The following is a 17,500-nucleotide window of genomic DNA, read 5'->3' on the forward strand; positions in this document are numbered from 1 at the left end:
TAGATAGATAGATAGATAGATAGATAGATAGATAGATAGATAGATAGATAGATAGATAGATAGATAGATAGATAGAATGATCAATAGATAGAACGATCGATTGATAGAACAATAGATATATAGATAGACAGACAGACAGACAGACAGACAGACAGACAGACAGACAGACAGACAGACAGACAGACAGACAGACAGAACGATCGATAGAGATAGATAGATAGATAGAACGATCGATAGAGATAGATAGAACGATAGATAGATAGAACGATAGATAGAACGATAGATAGAACGATAGATAGAACGATAGATAGAACGATAGATAGAACGATAGATAGAACGATAGATAGAACGATAGATAGATAGAACGAACGATAGATAGATAGAACGAACGATAGATAGATAGAACGAACGATAGATAGATAGAACGAACGATAGATAGATAGAACGAACGATAGATAGATAGAACGATAGATAGATAGAACGAACGATAGATAGATAGATAGAACGAACGATAGATAGATAGATAGAACGAACGATAGATAGATAGATAGAACGAACGATAGATAGATAGATAGAACGAACGATAGATAGATAGATAGAACGAACGATAGATAGATAGATAGAACGAACGATAGATAGATAGAACGATAGAACGATAGAACGATAGATAGATAGATAGAACGATAGAACGATAGAACGATAGAACGATAGATAGATAGAACGATAGAACGATAGAACGATAGAACGATAGAACGATAGAACGATAGAACGATAGATAGATAGATAGATAGATAGATAGATAGATAGATAGATAGATAGATAGATAGATAGATAGATAGATAGATAGATAGATAGATAGATAGATAGATAGATAGATAGATAGATAGATAGATAGATAGATAGAATGATTGATAGACAGACAGACAGACAGACAGACAGACAGACAGTCATCCTCTGCAGCTCAGATGTGGGCTAGCGTGATGAGTTTCACACTGCTCTCCTGCTCTGCAGTGATCCAGTGGGTTAAGAGAAGGGCTTGTTCCAGTCGGATTTCTTTTGTCATGCTAACTGTAACCTTTTAAAGCGCATTGACTGCAGGTAGCACAGAGAAACAATAGGATACAGTAGCATCCTCCTCTAGAGTTACTGCACAGCCCTGCTGACCTGCCAGAATCCTGCACTCCCACAGTCCTCGTCTTCCACTCTGTGGGTGCAAATAAAGCTGTCCAACTATGACATCACGGCTAGTCATTTGTTTTCTGCACATTGCCATGGCGATGCGACCGTAACTGGCGAGATGGCAGCGACCGCGGAGATGAAAGACAGCATTAGCGAATCAGGATGGAGACGAGCACTAAGATCTGTCAGAACTTCTTTTCTTTTTGGCCTTTGATTTTCACATAAGCTCTACTGAAGAGATCAGTGAAACTACGAGCAGTCACGCTGACCTCCTGCTTCACTGTGAAGGTTCTCAAACTATTAATCAGGTCAATCTCATCCCTCCATCTCCACCAAAACAGCCCTGACACTTACACACAGCACGTCAGAAAGCCTTTAAAAGTTTAAACTTCTACAGTTTGACACAAAGCGTCATTTTTGATTGGTGTTAATTACAGAGACGTCTAAAGTAACGTTTGTGTCTTCACTCAAAACAACAGCAGACTGGTTGTTGTGATACTGCAGATGGGTTTCCTGATATGAATCTTATCTTGAAATGCTTTTGCAGCCTTTCTAGTGTTTTTTCAACAAGGGGAACTTTTATGTCCGAGAGGTTGATTTAAATCAAACAAGCAGATTTTCAACATGTTCCGTTTGTTATGTGAATGTCACTATTGCAATATTTACTGTGGGAAAACACATTTGAATAAATGTACATACATTGCAAAAAAAGTAAATCGCTTAAAGGGTTAGTTCACCCAAAAATGAAAATTCTGTCATTAATTACTTCCCCTCATGTCGTTCGACACCCGTCAGACCTCCGTTCATCTTCAGAACACAAATGAAGATATTTTAGTGTAAATCTGATGGCTCTGAAAGGCCTCCATTGGCTCAATGCACTTTACACTCTCAAGACCCTTAAAAGACGCTAAAGACGTCGTTACAAAGTCCATCTCACTACAGTGGCTCTACAATAACTATATAAATCAGCGAGAATAGTTTTTGTGCGCAAAAAAATCCTAAATAACGACTTATATAGTGATGACCGATTTCAAAACAAGGCATCATGAAGCTTCGAAGCGTAATGAATCAGTGAGTCGAATCAGCGGTTTGGATCGCCAAATTTCAGTAGTTTGACACGCGATCCGAATCATGAATCGACTCACTGATTCATAACGCTTCGAAGCTTCATGATGCCGTGTTTTGAAATCGTCATCACTATATAAGTCGTTATTTAGGTTTTTTTTGCGCACAAAAACTATTCTCGTCAATCCATAAAGTTATTGTAGAACCACTGTAGTGAGATGGACTTTGTAACGACGTCTTTAGTACCTTTTAAGGGTCTTGAGAGTGAACCGTGCCATTGTGCCAATGGAGGCCTTTCAGAGCCATCAGATTTACACTAAAATATCTTCATTTGTGTTCTGAAGATCTTGAGGTCTTACGGGTGTCGAACGACATGAGGGTAAGTAATTAATGACAGAATTTTCATTTTGGGGTGAACTAACCCTTTAACATTATCAAAAAAATATTTGCATCATGTGCATCAAATTATGCAAAACGTGGCAAAATGTTGAATTAATCTTAAAATATCATAAATGTATTCTCCATCCATCCATCCATCAATCATCTTCCGCTTATCCGGGGCCGGGTCGCGGGGGCAACAGTGTAAGCAGAGACGCCCAGACTTCCCTCTCCCTAGACACTTCCTCCAGCTCTTCCGGGGGAACCCCAAGGCGTTTCCAGGCCAGCCGGGAGACATAATCTCTCCAGCGCGTCCTAGGCCTTCCCCGGGGCCTCCTCCCGGTTGGACATGCCCGAAACACCTCCCTGGGAAGGCGTCCAGGAGGCATCCGAAACAGATGCCCGATCCACCTCAGCTGTCCCCTCTCGATGTGGAGGAGCAGCGGCTCTACTCTGAGTTCCTCCTGAGTGACCGAGCTTCTCACCCTATCTCTAAGGGAGCGCCCAGCCACCCTACGGAGAAAGCTCATTTCGGCCGCCTGTATCCGGGATCTTGTCCTTTCGGTCATGACCCACAGCTCATGACCATAGGTGAGAGTAGGAACGTAGATCGACCGGTAAATCGAGAGCTTTGCCTTACAGCTCAGCTCCTTCTTCACCACGACAGACCGGTACATCGACCGCATCACTGCAGAAGCTGCACCGATCCGTCTGTCAATCTCCCGTTCCATCCGTGAACAAGACCCCGAGATACCTGAACTCCTCCACCTGAGGCAGGAACTCTCCACCAACCTGAAGTGGGCAAGCCACCCTTTTCCGACTGAGAACCATGGCCTCGGACTTGGAGGTGCTGATCCTCATCCCAGCCGCTTCACACTCAGCTGCAAACCGTCCCAGTGCATGCTGAAGGTCCTGGTCTGAGGAGGCCAACACGACAACATCATCCGCAAAAAGCAGCGACGAAATCGTATGGTCCCCAAACTGGACACTCTCCGGCCCTTGGCTGCGCCTAGAAATTCTGTCCATAAAAATTATGAACAGAACCGGTGACAAAGGGCAGCTCTGCCGGAGTCCAACATGCACCGGGAACAGGTCTGACTTACTGCCGGCAATGCGGACCAAACTCTTGCTCCGGTCGTACAGGGACCGAACAGCCCTAAGCAGGGGCCGCCGACCCCATACTCCCCGAGCACCCTCCACAGGATGCCACGAGGAACACAGTCGAATGCCTTCTCCAAATCCACAAAACACATGTGGACTGGTTGGGCAAACTCCCATGAACCCTCCAGCACCCTGTAGAGGGTATAGAGCTGGTCCAGTGTTCCACGACCGGCACGACAACCAGACTGTTCCTCCTGAATCCGAGGTTCCACTATCGGCCGAATTCTCCTCTCCAGTACCCTGGCATAGACTTTCCCGGGGAGGCTGAGATGTATTCTCAAATGTATTCTAATATCAAATATTAAAATGCCTGTCTTGGCGAGGCATTAATGCAGGTTAAAAAAACTCTGTTTAGCGTCCCATATCGCCTACAACTAAAAACATACAACAACAAAAAACACTCCAAAAAAGTAGAAATACTCCTTTTAAATTTCCACTTGAGTAAAAGTGCTTAAAAGTACGATGGATGGATGGATGGATGGATGGATGGATGGATGGATGGATGGATGGATGGATGGATGGATGGATGGATGGATGGATGGATGGATGGATGGATGGATGGATGGATGGATGGATGGATGGATGGATGGATGGATGGATGGAAGGAAGGAAGGAAGGAAGGAAGGAAGGAAGGAAGGAAGGAAGGAAGGAAGGAAGGAAGGAAGGAAGGAAGGAAGGAAGGAAGGAAGGAAGGAAGGAAGGGTGGATGGAAGGGTGGATGGAAGAATGGATGGAAGAATGGAGGGATGGAAGGAAGAGGGTGAGTGGATGAATGGAGGGATGGATAGATAGATGGATGGATGGATTGACAGATGGAAGGAAAAGGGTGAATGGATAGATGGATAGATGGATAGATGGATGGATGGATGGATGGATGGATGGATGGATGGATGGATGGATGGATGGATGGATGGATGGATGGATGGATGGATGGATGGATGGATGGATGGATGGATGGATGGATTAGCAAGATGGAAGGAAGAGGATGGATGGATGGAAGGAAGGAAGGAAATATGGAAGAGAATGGAGATGGCAGAGTATGTGAGCGGAGTGGAGCGGCAGCCATTTCCCCTCCACACTCAAAGCATTCAATAATCACTCCGCTCCACTCCAGCTCCGCTCCGGGTTTACCATTTCCCACTCCCCGCTCCACTCCTCGCTCACTGATATCAGAAACACTGCTCCGTCTTTGCTCCGAGGAAATTTGTGGATAAACGCTAGTCTATTAAACCCTCTGGGGCTCTTCAGTCATTTCTGACCCAAATTCTTTTTTTTTTTTATGTTAAAAATCGTAGCTTCATCGGAATGGTCCGAAACTTGGTGACTTTATTGGTACTTGGTATATGAAACCACCCAAAAAACTGGGGACAGGATTTGAAAAGTCTAAGTGGTCGTAAAAAAAATAGTCACACTCAGGACCTTTGGGTCAAAAATGACCCCCATAGGAAATGAATGGGAAATTAGTTTTTTGTGTGCATACAATCTACAAATCAGCCAGGATGCAGAAAAAAGGACTCAACAGTGAAGGGGTGAATCTCTAAAACATCAAGAGTGCAAAACAGACAAAAAAACTCACACACACACAAAAACACAATTAGCTTTTGGAATGGCACGCGTTAATTTGTGTGTGCGTGTTTTTGTGTGTATAAGTGTGTGTGTGTGTGTGAGTTTTGCACTCTTGATGTTTTAGAGATTCACCCCTTCACTGTTGAGTCCTTTTTTCTGCATCCTGGCTGATTTGTAGATTGTATGCACAAAAAAAAACATATTTTTGCCAATTTCCCATTCATTTCCTATGGGGGTCATTTTTGACCCGAAGGTCCTGAGTGTGACTATTTTTTTATTGCGTGATAAAAATGCTCAAAGTGTCCACCGGATGGCACCGATCTCATTTACAAAAATTGCTTTCAAGAGGCCTAGGCTTGACTCTAAAATGAAATATAGCTTTAATAAAAATAAAATTATATAAATATATACATTTTTTATTATATTCAATGGGAAAAAATGGGTCATAATTATTGCATAAATATTAATCATAAATCATAACCTCAAAACACCAAAAAAGAAAAGAAAAAATATTATTGAACAAAAATATATTTCATTGATTTTACTCAAATCTTTTTCATCTTAATCCCGCCCTTAAAGGTCCTGAGTGTGACCCATAAATGAAGAACCCCAAAGGGTTAAGCAAGCTCTGAAATATCACAAAAGTTCGCTTTATAACATACATTAAATGAAAAAATAAATAAACAATAGGCGATAGTTTCAACGTGGTTTATTGGAACATAGTGTGCAAACATTTTTTCCTACGTCATGCCGAGCTCATTAGGCTTTATCAGCATTAACAGTTAAATATCATTGCTGTTTTTTGCAGTGCAAATTTAGTTTGGAAAGATGAAAATAGTACGTTTTCATCCGTTATTTTATCTACGGGTCACTATACATTACAGATTTCTGCTCATTCAAAATCAGATACAGACTGTAAGCAGGTAAGCCCTGAAATACTATTGTTTGAATGCATTAGAGAGAACGCTTGTGTGTGTGAATAAGTGCTACCTGTTTAAGATGTGCTTTCACCCGATCATATTCAGTATGTAGAAGGTACAAAAAAAATCCTTGAACTATAACATCCCCAAAAAAAAGCGCAATTACTTTATGATGCCCGCGGTGGGTGGAGAGCATTTCCTTGTGGTGCCCCTGAGCACTTGGTGCCCTACGCAGCGCGTGGTGGAAGCGGCGGGCTCCAGGCCAAGTCATACCTCAAATGCGGGCCGGGCTTCGGGCCTTTTTTAGTCTTCTCCTTCGTTTTATATAACTAGAGATGCACCGATTGATTTCTGCATGATCGGCCCAGATTGGTGATCGGCCGTCTCCGATTCTGAGCCGATCGGTCTACATGCGGCTGTAAGCACAAGCGAAGAAGACGCTAATTATGCCATTTGTAAAACTTGTAAGGTTAAAATAAACCGCGGGGGAACCACCAGGAAAGCGCACAACACGACAAACCTAATTAGACACTTAAAACTCCATCACCCGCGGAACATGCCCAGTTTGAAGAAGGTAACGTTAGTAAAGGTCAAACGGCTGAAGCTGGCCAGAGCTCAGAGCCAGCCACAGGTCTGCAGCCTCTCCTATCTTTCCTTGGTATAAGCAGCGAAAAGACCAAAGCAATTACAAAGAAAATAAGGACTTCATGGCGCTGGATGAAAATTGACTGTTTCATTTGAGAAAACTGTCATATCATGAACACAGACACTCAAAGGTCTTCACAGCAACCCGTCAAAATAAAAGTTTGGTTTAAAAAAAATTTAATTGACAGAATATATTGGGCTACTATTGTAGCCTACAGTAGATTTAGCGCTGTCTCTATGTAATAATAATAATAATTATGCTTAAATGGTTGATTATTTTTCACTTGATCTTTTTTATAAACAATGTTTACTTTTAAACAGCATACAGCCTTTAAATGTTTATGTATTATTTACTTATAATGATTATCATCATAAATAATAAACTTAATACATTTAATACTTTTTTTAATGGTTAAATAAATAAAAAAATATATAGTAAAAAACATTTAGCTGTAAAATTAATACAATGTTTATGGTATTGGTACCAGCTACTGGAATTTTGGTACCGTGACATCACTAGCTGGCAACATTTATTACCCAATAACTGAACTATTATTTGGAGGAGTACTGTACACTTCAGGTTTGTTCATTCATAGGATCTTTTGACTTTTGTAAGACAAGTAAAAGAGAGAAAAAAGGTAAATTTATAATGTTTTGTTTCATAAAGCAACTGATTTTCAGTTATTTGTTATTTCTACATCTTTCCAGGCACAGAACACTTATTTTTTTAAGTGCGAGAAGATCCTGTTGTAGTGTTTAATAATTTGTTTTAGAATAAAAATAATTTTGCTTTGAAGATAAAGTGGATTTTTGTTTGTATATGCTGTCAATTTTAGTTCTTAGAAAGAAAATCGGAATCGGCAAAAATCGGTATCGGCCGATCTCATTAACAAAAAATCGGAAATCGGAATCGGCCAAGAATATTGCAATCGGTGCATCTCTATATATAACATTCATTAATTAAAAGAAACAATGAGATGTGCTGCGCTGGTGGAAACAACATGAGATCATGATACCGCGACTGACAAGACTGGCTTGCACATTGTTTTGAGTACGGTGCTATGCAACACGCATTGCCGCAAATGAAGCCAACACGCAAACTGCTGCAAGTGAAACTGAAAATACGCAAAGTCTCAGATGCTCAAAAATACAATCATATTCATTAAAACTAATGAGACCTAAAGCCTTGTTTATACTTTCGCCTGGCTCCGCAGCGTGAGCCTCCGCTGACTGCGCGCGCTCCTCCCCAAACGGACGAGGCGTTTATACTCGACGCGCTCGACGCTGTACTATTCTTTGAAACGACAGAGGGCGACTCGGAGTAATTGTTCTATCCACAAGTTTCCTACGCCCGATGAAGCCTTGCGTCAAAAGTGGGAGCGTCTTCCGGTTCAAAGTAAACAAGCGGGACTTTATGCATTTCCATCGTAGTTTATGCGCACGTTTTCGTATCGGATAGAAAATGTATCCGACTTAAACGACTGCATACATTTGTTATGTGCATTTATAGAATTCATTCAACTTTTGTGGAAGGTCAGTAAAGTAAGAAAGGACAATTAAGGACACAAAAATGTAATTGTTTATTGTATTGTGATATTATTAATTAACTAATAAATGTACTAAATGAAATGTTTAGTGTGTGTCATTCTGTAAATGTTGCTTCACAGTAACCTTCACTTAACCCTTGTGGCACCATCTGATAAAACAAAAAGTAAAAATGATCATTTTGAAACCTTGCCAATGATCCGAAAAACACTTAGCCTCTCCACTAACTAGCACACAAAACACCATTGGAATACTACTTCCGCCGCCTCACCGGAAGTTGTACCCACGTTCTTTTTTACAGTAGCGCCCCCCGGAAACAGGTGGATAAACCATCAGGAAACAGCGGTGAGAAGAAGTAGAAGAATGTAGCTACACAGATGACGATATTTATTTTAGTACACCTTACCAACAACCACACTACAAAATAATCGTGTAAAACTCAATAAACCTTGATATTATTACTTGTGACATGAGAACAAAATATATGCACACATGTATACAACTAAATTAACAATCTCTTAAATATTTCCTAATTTCACTAAACATTTTCATTTAGTTTCGGGATTTTTTTTTTTTTGATTAAACATGGATCTTTATTTAAAAGGGCTTATTTCTGCTTTTGTAGGCTCGTTTTGTAAATATAAGCACCTAATTTGTGCGTGCAAACTGGGTGCCGGTGTGATGAGACGTCATGCTCGGCTAGATTCGCCTAGAACTCATTCATAAATTTATTCTAATATCAAATATTAAAAGGGCTGTCTTGGCGAGGCATTAATGCAGGTTAAAAAAGCTCTGTTTAGCGTCTCATATCGCCTACAACTAAAAACAACAAAAAAAACACTCCAAAAAAGGAGAAATTATGACGCTACGTGAAATTGTTTACAAGCTGTGTGACGTCTTTCCGCGGTTGAAACACTGATTGAGCGATTACACGACATATGATAAGATCAGTCGTCACATAAAAGAGTGTCAAAACGGCATTTATCATTTGAATTTCGTGATAAAATGGACTGAATACTTAATATGTTCGTGTGGGAACTTGGATTGAAGTGTGTTGCGCGCTTAAAACAAGCCGACTGTTAACTGTTTAGGATTGCATTCGAAACCGTTCGGTACACGCGCGCACCGAACCGAAAGCCCTGTACCGAAACGGTTCGGTACGAATACGTGTACAGTTACCCCCCTTATAGCTACACAGGTGACGATATTTATTTTAGTACACCTCACCAACAACCACACTACAAAATAATCGTGTAAAACTCAATAAACCTTGATATTACTTGTGACATGAGAACACAATATATGCACACATGTATACAACTAAATTAACAAACTCTTAAATATTTCCTAATTTCACTAAATATTTTCATTTAGTTTCGTGGTTTTTTTATTTATTAAACATGGATCTTTATTTAAATGGGCTTATTTCTGCTTTTGTAGGCTCGTTTTGTAAATATAAGCACCTAATTTGTACGTGCAAACTGGGCGCCGGTGTGATGAGACGTCATGCTCGGCTAGATTCGCCTAGAACTCGCTCATCTTCGGATGCGGAGTCGCGTGCGCTGTTACAAAAAATGTGCTGCACACCGCCAGGCGAAATGGGGTCTTGCGCACCCAACGCGAACTCCACGTTGACGTCATTTTTTCAGCGTGCACCCTCGCGCTCGTGCGGACGCGTCGAGTATAAACAAGGCTTGAATGCTCTTACCAGTGCTTAGGTTGCGCGTTCTCATATTGCGGTCTTTGATGTTGAAATGAGCTGATGAATCAAATGCAGCTCATATCTGTTGCTTTCGTTGATGTGAACTCTGTTAAATGTAGCCTGGATGCCAGCCGAATTTAGCCCCGCCTACAACATTTTAACTCTGGCATTTCGGTCTGGACTTGATCCGTAGAGGAGTAATTATGCCTGAACAGAAACTTTTCGGACCAATGAAATTGTCAGGGCGGGCTTTAGACGATGATGGACAGATGATCAACAGTAACGTCATCATCACGTCATCAAAGGCGCTTGGGTTGAATTTGTTCTAATCCTAAATGGAGAACTTGTTGGTATATGCGTTCACCTTTACTATTTCTCTCAGGAATGATGATGGTGTTGTAAGTTCTCTGTGTTTCCTTAAATTCTTTTTTTACAACACCGGCAAAGATCGTTTACACTCATCTTCTTCTTCTAACGTTACTTATTCCAGCGTGCGTGCAGACAGGGTTGCCAAGTTTTTACAACAAAACCCGCACAATTCTACTCAAAACTAGCCAAAAACAAGCCCAATAGCTTTCCAGGGGGGGTTCTCCAGGAAAAAAAGGTATTTGGGGGGTAAAATATGTGTTATTTTGTCAGGGCTTCCTGCTAAAATTCGCATTCCTGGGTCTGTATATCACATAATTGTGGTCGCTTCAACCCGCGGACTTGGCAACACAGGTCAGTTGAGTTCTGTTGACATTTGACAACTAATGTTATGCGTCGCTCCGTTGCTCTGATTGGTTGTAGGTCTATCCAATTGATGTCTTTCCTGGTTCGGTTGAAACGCGCCCCATAATCACAGCCCAACAGAACAGATCAGACTCATATTCTGACTAGAATTGAGTATGACGACGTCAGGCTAAATTAAATGTGCATATAGCGAAATGTTTAGATTGCGTAGCCCGTTTCGTTTGCGAGCAGCATCAGCCTGCCTCAGCTTGTCAAAAATGCCTTTTTACTGTGGTGGTGTTGGTGGTGATATTGTGATGCTTGAAGTGTTTTATATCTATAGATTTTATTATAAGCAAGACAAGTCAAGTGTTGATTTGAGAGGCGAAATTGAACAAATGTGGTTAACTCACTGTCAGCCGCTGGCCGCTTGGTCGTCAAAAAACAAAAACTTTAATTTAACAAACAAAACAAAATAGAATAAAGAAACGAAACGAAATATAACTACTTTGACATTAAAGGGCACCTATTATGCCCCTTTTTACAAGATGTCATATTGGTCTTGGGTGTCCCCAAAATGTGTCTGTGAAGTTTCAGCACAAAATACCCCACAGATAATTTATTATAACTTGTTGAAAATGTCATTTTGAGGCCTGTCCATAAAAAGCGCTGTTTTGGTGTGTACCGCTTTAAATGTAAATGAGCTGCATATCCCCGCCCCGTCTTTAGAAGAGGGCGTAGCATATAAATATCTCCTGTGTTAAAATGGCAGTGTCAGTCAAGCCTTGCGGGCGGGCCTGTGATGTCACACTGCAGAGAATCTGAGAACAGCTTGTTCTGAAACACTGTTTATGATTTTTGGAGATTAAAAAAAAATACTTGGTGGATTTTTATCATTATAGGGTGGTTGTTTACACACACTGTCAACACACATTTATGTTCAAACATCATGTAAAAGTGGATTTTGCATAATAGGTGCCCTTTAAAAACAAAACTGAACTATTTTAATGGCTGCAACAATGTGTAATAGGGAGGATACATTTTTTTTAACAAAACACGAGCTCCATTTTGAAAATCTGTCGGACATGGGCCGGGCTAGGGCCTAGATTTGAGGCCCGTGCAGGGCTCTAAGCGGCGGCACTGAAGCTAGTTAAACGTGTTTAACATGTGTGTTCTGGATAAAAATACAGTTATATTATGGGCCGTTGACAGGAACTGTACTCGTGATGGAGCGGTAGTGGAGTGAAAACCATGACGCTCCGACTTTTAAAAAATCTGCTCCTCACTCCATTCAAAATCACGCCACTCCACTCCCACTGATGGATGGATGGATGGATGGAAATAAGGAAGAGAGTGAAGAGAGTTTTCAGGCAATGCAATAAATAAATAAATACGGGAGGAATTTAAACTTTCCAACTTTAATTGGAGCAGGATCAGAGCTGTGAATGTGAGCCAGAGGCTGATAACATCTGAGTCTGCTGCATTCTTTCCCTCGGGTTCACGGTTGGATAGACATTATAGTCCTGGATCCTCTGCTGAAGTGAGATCGAGAGCACTTGAGCGATAAATTCAGGCTTTGGAAATCTACACAGATTTTATTTACTGCACAGATCCTCACTACGCATCCTGTGAGACCAGCCTATGTGTTCAGGTGGGAGAGTTTATTTGATGAAACAACATGATGTTTTACCAGACAAATGTCCCTCCATCTGGACAGACGTCAGCAAGCTGAAGCGTCCCATCGCATTTGGGCGGATGATGCATCTGAAACAAAACAGACGAGGTCCAGTCAGAACGGAGACACTGTGTCAACAACAAAAATCAAATTCATGACGTTCAGTCTTTGTTTGATCTGCTTAGGTTATCATTTCGAATCTCATGAGGCAAAGCATTAAATATGATCTTGTTATATATCTACCGTGCAGAAGTTTGGGGTTGGAAAGATTTTTAAAGTTTTGAAAAAAGTCTCTCCTGTGCACCAAAGCTGCCTTTATCTGATCAAAAATACACTGTAAACCCAAATAAGTTGGCAAAACTTTAAAAAATGTGTGTATGTATGGATGTATGGATGGATGTATGGATGGATGGATGGATGGATGGATGGATGGATGGATGGATGGATGGATGGATGGATGGATGGATGGATGGATGGATGGATGGATGGATGGATGGATGGATGGATGGATGGATGGATGGATGGATGGATGGATGGATGGATGGATGGATGGATGGATGGATGGATGGATGTATGTATGTATGTATGTATGGATGGATGGATGGAAGGAAGGAAGAGTGGATGGAAGTAAGGAAGGAAGGAAGGAAGAGGGTGGATGGATGGAAGGAAGGAAGGAAGGAAGGAAGGAAGGAAGGAAGGAAGGAAGGAAGGAAGGAAGGAAGGAAGGAAGGAAGGAAGGAAGGAAGGAAGGAAGGAAGGAAGGAAGGAAGGAAGGAAGGAAGGAAGGAAGGAAGGAAGGAAGGAAGGAAGGAAGGAAGGAAGGAAGGAAGGAAGGAAGGAAGGAAGGAAGGAAGAGGGTGGATGTGTGGATGGATGGATGGATGGATGGATGGATGGATGGATGGATGGATGGATGGATGGATGGATGGATGGATGGATGGATGGATGGATGGATGGATGGATTGAAATATGGAAGGAATGAAGAAAGGAAGAGAGTGGATGGAAGAAAGAAAGAAAGAAAGAAAGAAAGAAAGAAAGAAAGAAAGAAAGAAAGAAAGAAAGAAAGAAAGAAAGAAAGAAAGAAAGAAAGAAAGAAAGAAAGAAAGAAAGAAAGAAAGAAAGAAAGAAAGAAAGAAAGAAAGAGGATGGATGGATGGATGGATGGATGGATGGATGGATGGATGGATGGATGGATGGATGGATGGATGGATGGATGGATGGATGGATGGATGGATGGATGGATGGATGGATGGATGGATGGATGGAAGAATTCAAGAATGCATATTTTTATTTTGTACTCATACATTTTAGTTGCTCCAAACTTGAATTGACCGTTCGCAAAGACCCGCCCCCTTTAGTTACTGTTGCTATGTCCGACAAGCTGCGCTCTCACACACACACACACACACATTCTCACGTAGAGAAAATACATCGAGGAGCAAAGGACACTGACAACACGCCGACAAACAGGTCTCAACTTTGAAATTGTAATTTTTTAAAGAAATGTAAACAATAAATAGTGTTTTGTGTCTCTTTAATGTGTGGTGATCGCTGTAGCGCCTCAGTTAAAGCTGAACCGATCATCTCTTCCTTCTAGTTCATTGATAAGCATCAAATAAACATGAATGAACACTAAAATAAATGTTGTTTCAACCGCAGAAAGACGTCAGCACACACCGTTTTTCCAAGTTCAAGTCCACTGACGTTAATCTACTAACTCTCCTGACCGCTTTGTCGGACAAAACGGCAGATTGGGCGATGTGATTGGTCAGATCGCCTGTCAATCAAACTTGCGGCGAAGGTGATAATTTTTGAAAGAGAACGGCAATGAGCAGTTAACAAATCTGTTCTCAAACGAAGCCAAAAAAACTAAACTGAGCCGCTCTGGATCTGCCATAACCAATCGCTAACGTTTGGTCGTGACGCATCTCATGCGCCGTTTGCCTCTGTTTCTCACATGGAAGTCGTAAAAATAAATGTGCATGCCACCTCAGTGATAAAACCTAAAGCTTGTGCATCCGGAGGGTGATTTATTCACGGTGGAGAGTTGTGTGATCGAGAACGCGCTGCTCACGTGGTCAATAACATGCTGTAAATAAAATATCATATGCCTGGTATGATAAGAATAAATACTGCCGTAAATAACGGCCCAATTCAAATGTTTACGTGTTTTCTTCCTTTTATTTTTTGAGCGGTGATGAAATATATTGCTCTTGAAAATACTCACCAGCATTTAAAGAAATACAAGTCTAGAAATGCATCCAAATGACAGTGAAGCGCAACCGTACGGTGCTCTGCAGGGGTCAAAAAGGATATAAACAGTGAATTTGGAAGTGATATATTCTTGAAAACTCAGAGATGTGGATTCGGACAGCAATTAAATGACCACATGACCTTGGTGTTTGTCTAAAGCAGGAGGTCATTCGGCCAGGGATTTTTACTAGGGATGCACCGGTTGACCGGCCAAAAACCGGAGCTCAGGTTTTCTTTGTATTTTTCTGCCGATTTTTCCGGAAGTGCGCCCGCGTGCACATACGCCTATATTGCAATCATTCGCAAACATGTCACTTGTGTGTTACAAACGGAACCTGGATAACTGAGGGAAGAGACGAGATCCGCTGAAGGGAATGAAGATCCGCTTTCCTGCGCGAGCTGAAGTTGCGCGAGCTTATCTCTCCACCCTGAGCATTTGTTCAGCTCAGCTTCTCACGTGTTGGATCGGATTAGAACGAAACAGACTAACTTGTGACAAAGCCTAAATACTTCTTTTTGTAGCCTAAAGAAGAACATGCATGCACTTTAGAAATGAAATACTATCAGTTCTGTAGCCTATAGGATGATCATCTTTATTTTACCTTAAAATTACATTGACTTAATTTGATTTAAAAAGCACCTGCTGTAGCATCTTAGTTTTTTTCGTTGCACTAAACATTATTTGATTTAACATTTTGGAACAATTATATACTTTGGTTTTATTTAATTTCACTGGTAAAGACTTTTTTTCTTTACACTGAATTTAAAAACAAATGCTGATTTAAGTAACATCTTTGTTTGGATTGCAGAATATGCAGTTGTTGCCTTTAATGTCACCTTTCAGCCTTTTAATTTTCAATTCAATTTCCAGTTAATTTCAGATTGCGGACTTGTTTTCATTAGCCAAAAGTCAATTTAGCCTGTTAAATACCAAGTTAATATCTTGTTCATGTATACTTTCAGTCTTTTATTGTGTAAAAATATATTTTGTTTTAAAAATCGGAAATCGGTATCGGAATCGGACAGTTTTCTTGAAAAAAAAATCGGTATCGGAATCGGCCATGTAAAATCATGATCGGTGCATCACTCATTTTTATGCGGGTGGTGGGAGACGGACGGCAATAAAATCACTGACTAGACTAAAACTCAAAACAATGAAACAATTCAGATTACTTCAAATGTGTCAGTTTTGAGAACGCAAATGAAAAAGAAAGTTCTGAATACTCATAAAAGTTAATTTGATTGAACTAATGTGTTTAATTTAAGTTGGCTCTACTCAAAGCAATTCATTATTTTGAGCGTGAGGGTTTACATGTGAAATATAATTAGAATTTAAAATAGCTGTTTTCTATGTGAAAATACACTATATTGCCAAAAGTATTGTGACACCCCTCCAAATCACTGAGTTCAGGTGTTCAACTCTTCATGGCTTCATGGTGTGTGTGTGTGTGTGTGTGTGTGTGTGTGTGTGTGTGTGTGTGTGTGTGTGTGTGTGTGTGTGTGTGTGTGTGTGTGTGTGTGTGTGTGTGTGTGTGTGTGTGTGTGTGTGTGTGTGTTCGCTTCTACACACATTAGTGAGAGAATGGGCCGCTCTCAGGAGCTCAGAGAACTCAAGCCTTCAGATGAGCTCAAGATCAGTGTGTAGAGCTTCATGGAATGGGTTTCCATGGCCGAGCTGCTCATCCAAGCCTTACATCACCAAGTGCAATGCAAAGCGTGGGATGCAGTGGGGTAAAGTGCGCCGCCACTGGACTCTAGAGCAGTGGAGACGTGTTCTCTGAGTGACCAATCACGCTTCTCTCTGGCAATCCCATGGACGAGTCTGGGTTTGGCGGTTGCCAGGAGAACGGGACTTGCCTGACTGCATTGTGCCAAGTGTAAAGTTCGGTGGAGGGGGGATTATGGGGTGGAGTTGTTTTTCAGGGGTTGGCCTCTTAGTTCCAGTGAAAGGAACTCTTAATGCTTCACCAAGACATTTTGGACAATTTCATGCTCCCAACTTTGTGGGAACCGTTTGGGGACGGCCCCTTCCTGTCCCAGCATGACTGACCAGTGCACAAAGCGTCTCCATAAAGACATGAGGAGCGAGTTTGGTGTGGACCTGCACAGAGTCCTGACCTCAACCCGATTGAACAGCTTTGGGATGAATTAGAGCGGAGACTGAGAGCCAGGCCTTCTCGTCCAACATCAGTGCCTGACCTCACTAATGCGCTTCTAGAAGATTCCCCATAAACACACTCCTAAACCTTGAGGAAAGCCTTCCCAGAAGAGCTGAAGCTGCAAAGGGTGGGCCGACTCCATATAAAACTCTACAGATTAAGAATGGGATGGCATTAAAGTTCATGAGCATGTAAAGGCAGGCGTCACAAAACTTTTGGCAATATAGTGTATGTTAAAATTTAAGTTATCTTTACTCCAGTCTTCAGTGTCACATGATCCTTCAGAAATCATTCTAATATGATGTGCTGCTCAATAAACATGTCTAATTATTATCAGCGTTGAAAACTTTGACGAATAGAAAGCATTCATTTGAAATAGAATCTTTTGTCACATTACACATTTTTTAATGCATCCTTGCTGGGATTTTGAAAGAAAAAACTGGAGCTCAAACTTTTGACTGGTATAGTGCTTAGGGCGTTTTCAAACCTACCTTGTTTGGTCCGGATTTTCGGACTTTTCAGTTTGGTCCGAATCAAAATT

The 17,500-nt window shown here is 41.2% G+C and overlaps 1 long non-coding RNA gene across 1 annotated transcript in view; it reads right to left on the bottom strand.

Annotated features, from left to right (window-relative positions):
- LOC307117028 overlaps window positions 1–17,500 on the bottom strand; it is a 177,943-nt gene that overhangs the window by 10,589 nt on the left and 149,854 nt on the right. The window contains exon 2 of the long non-coding RNA XR_013815401.1: window positions 12,563–12,636. This is a non-coding gene — a long non-coding RNA (uncharacterized lncRNA). The remainder of the gene's footprint in view (window positions 1–12,562; window positions 12,637–17,500) is intronic.

This window comes from Gobio gobio (assembly GCF_949357685.1).
Source record: "Gobio gobio genome assembly, chromosome: 20".
Classification (NCBI taxonomy): domain Eukaryota; kingdom Metazoa; phylum Chordata; class Actinopteri; order Cypriniformes; family Gobionidae; genus Gobio; species Gobio gobio.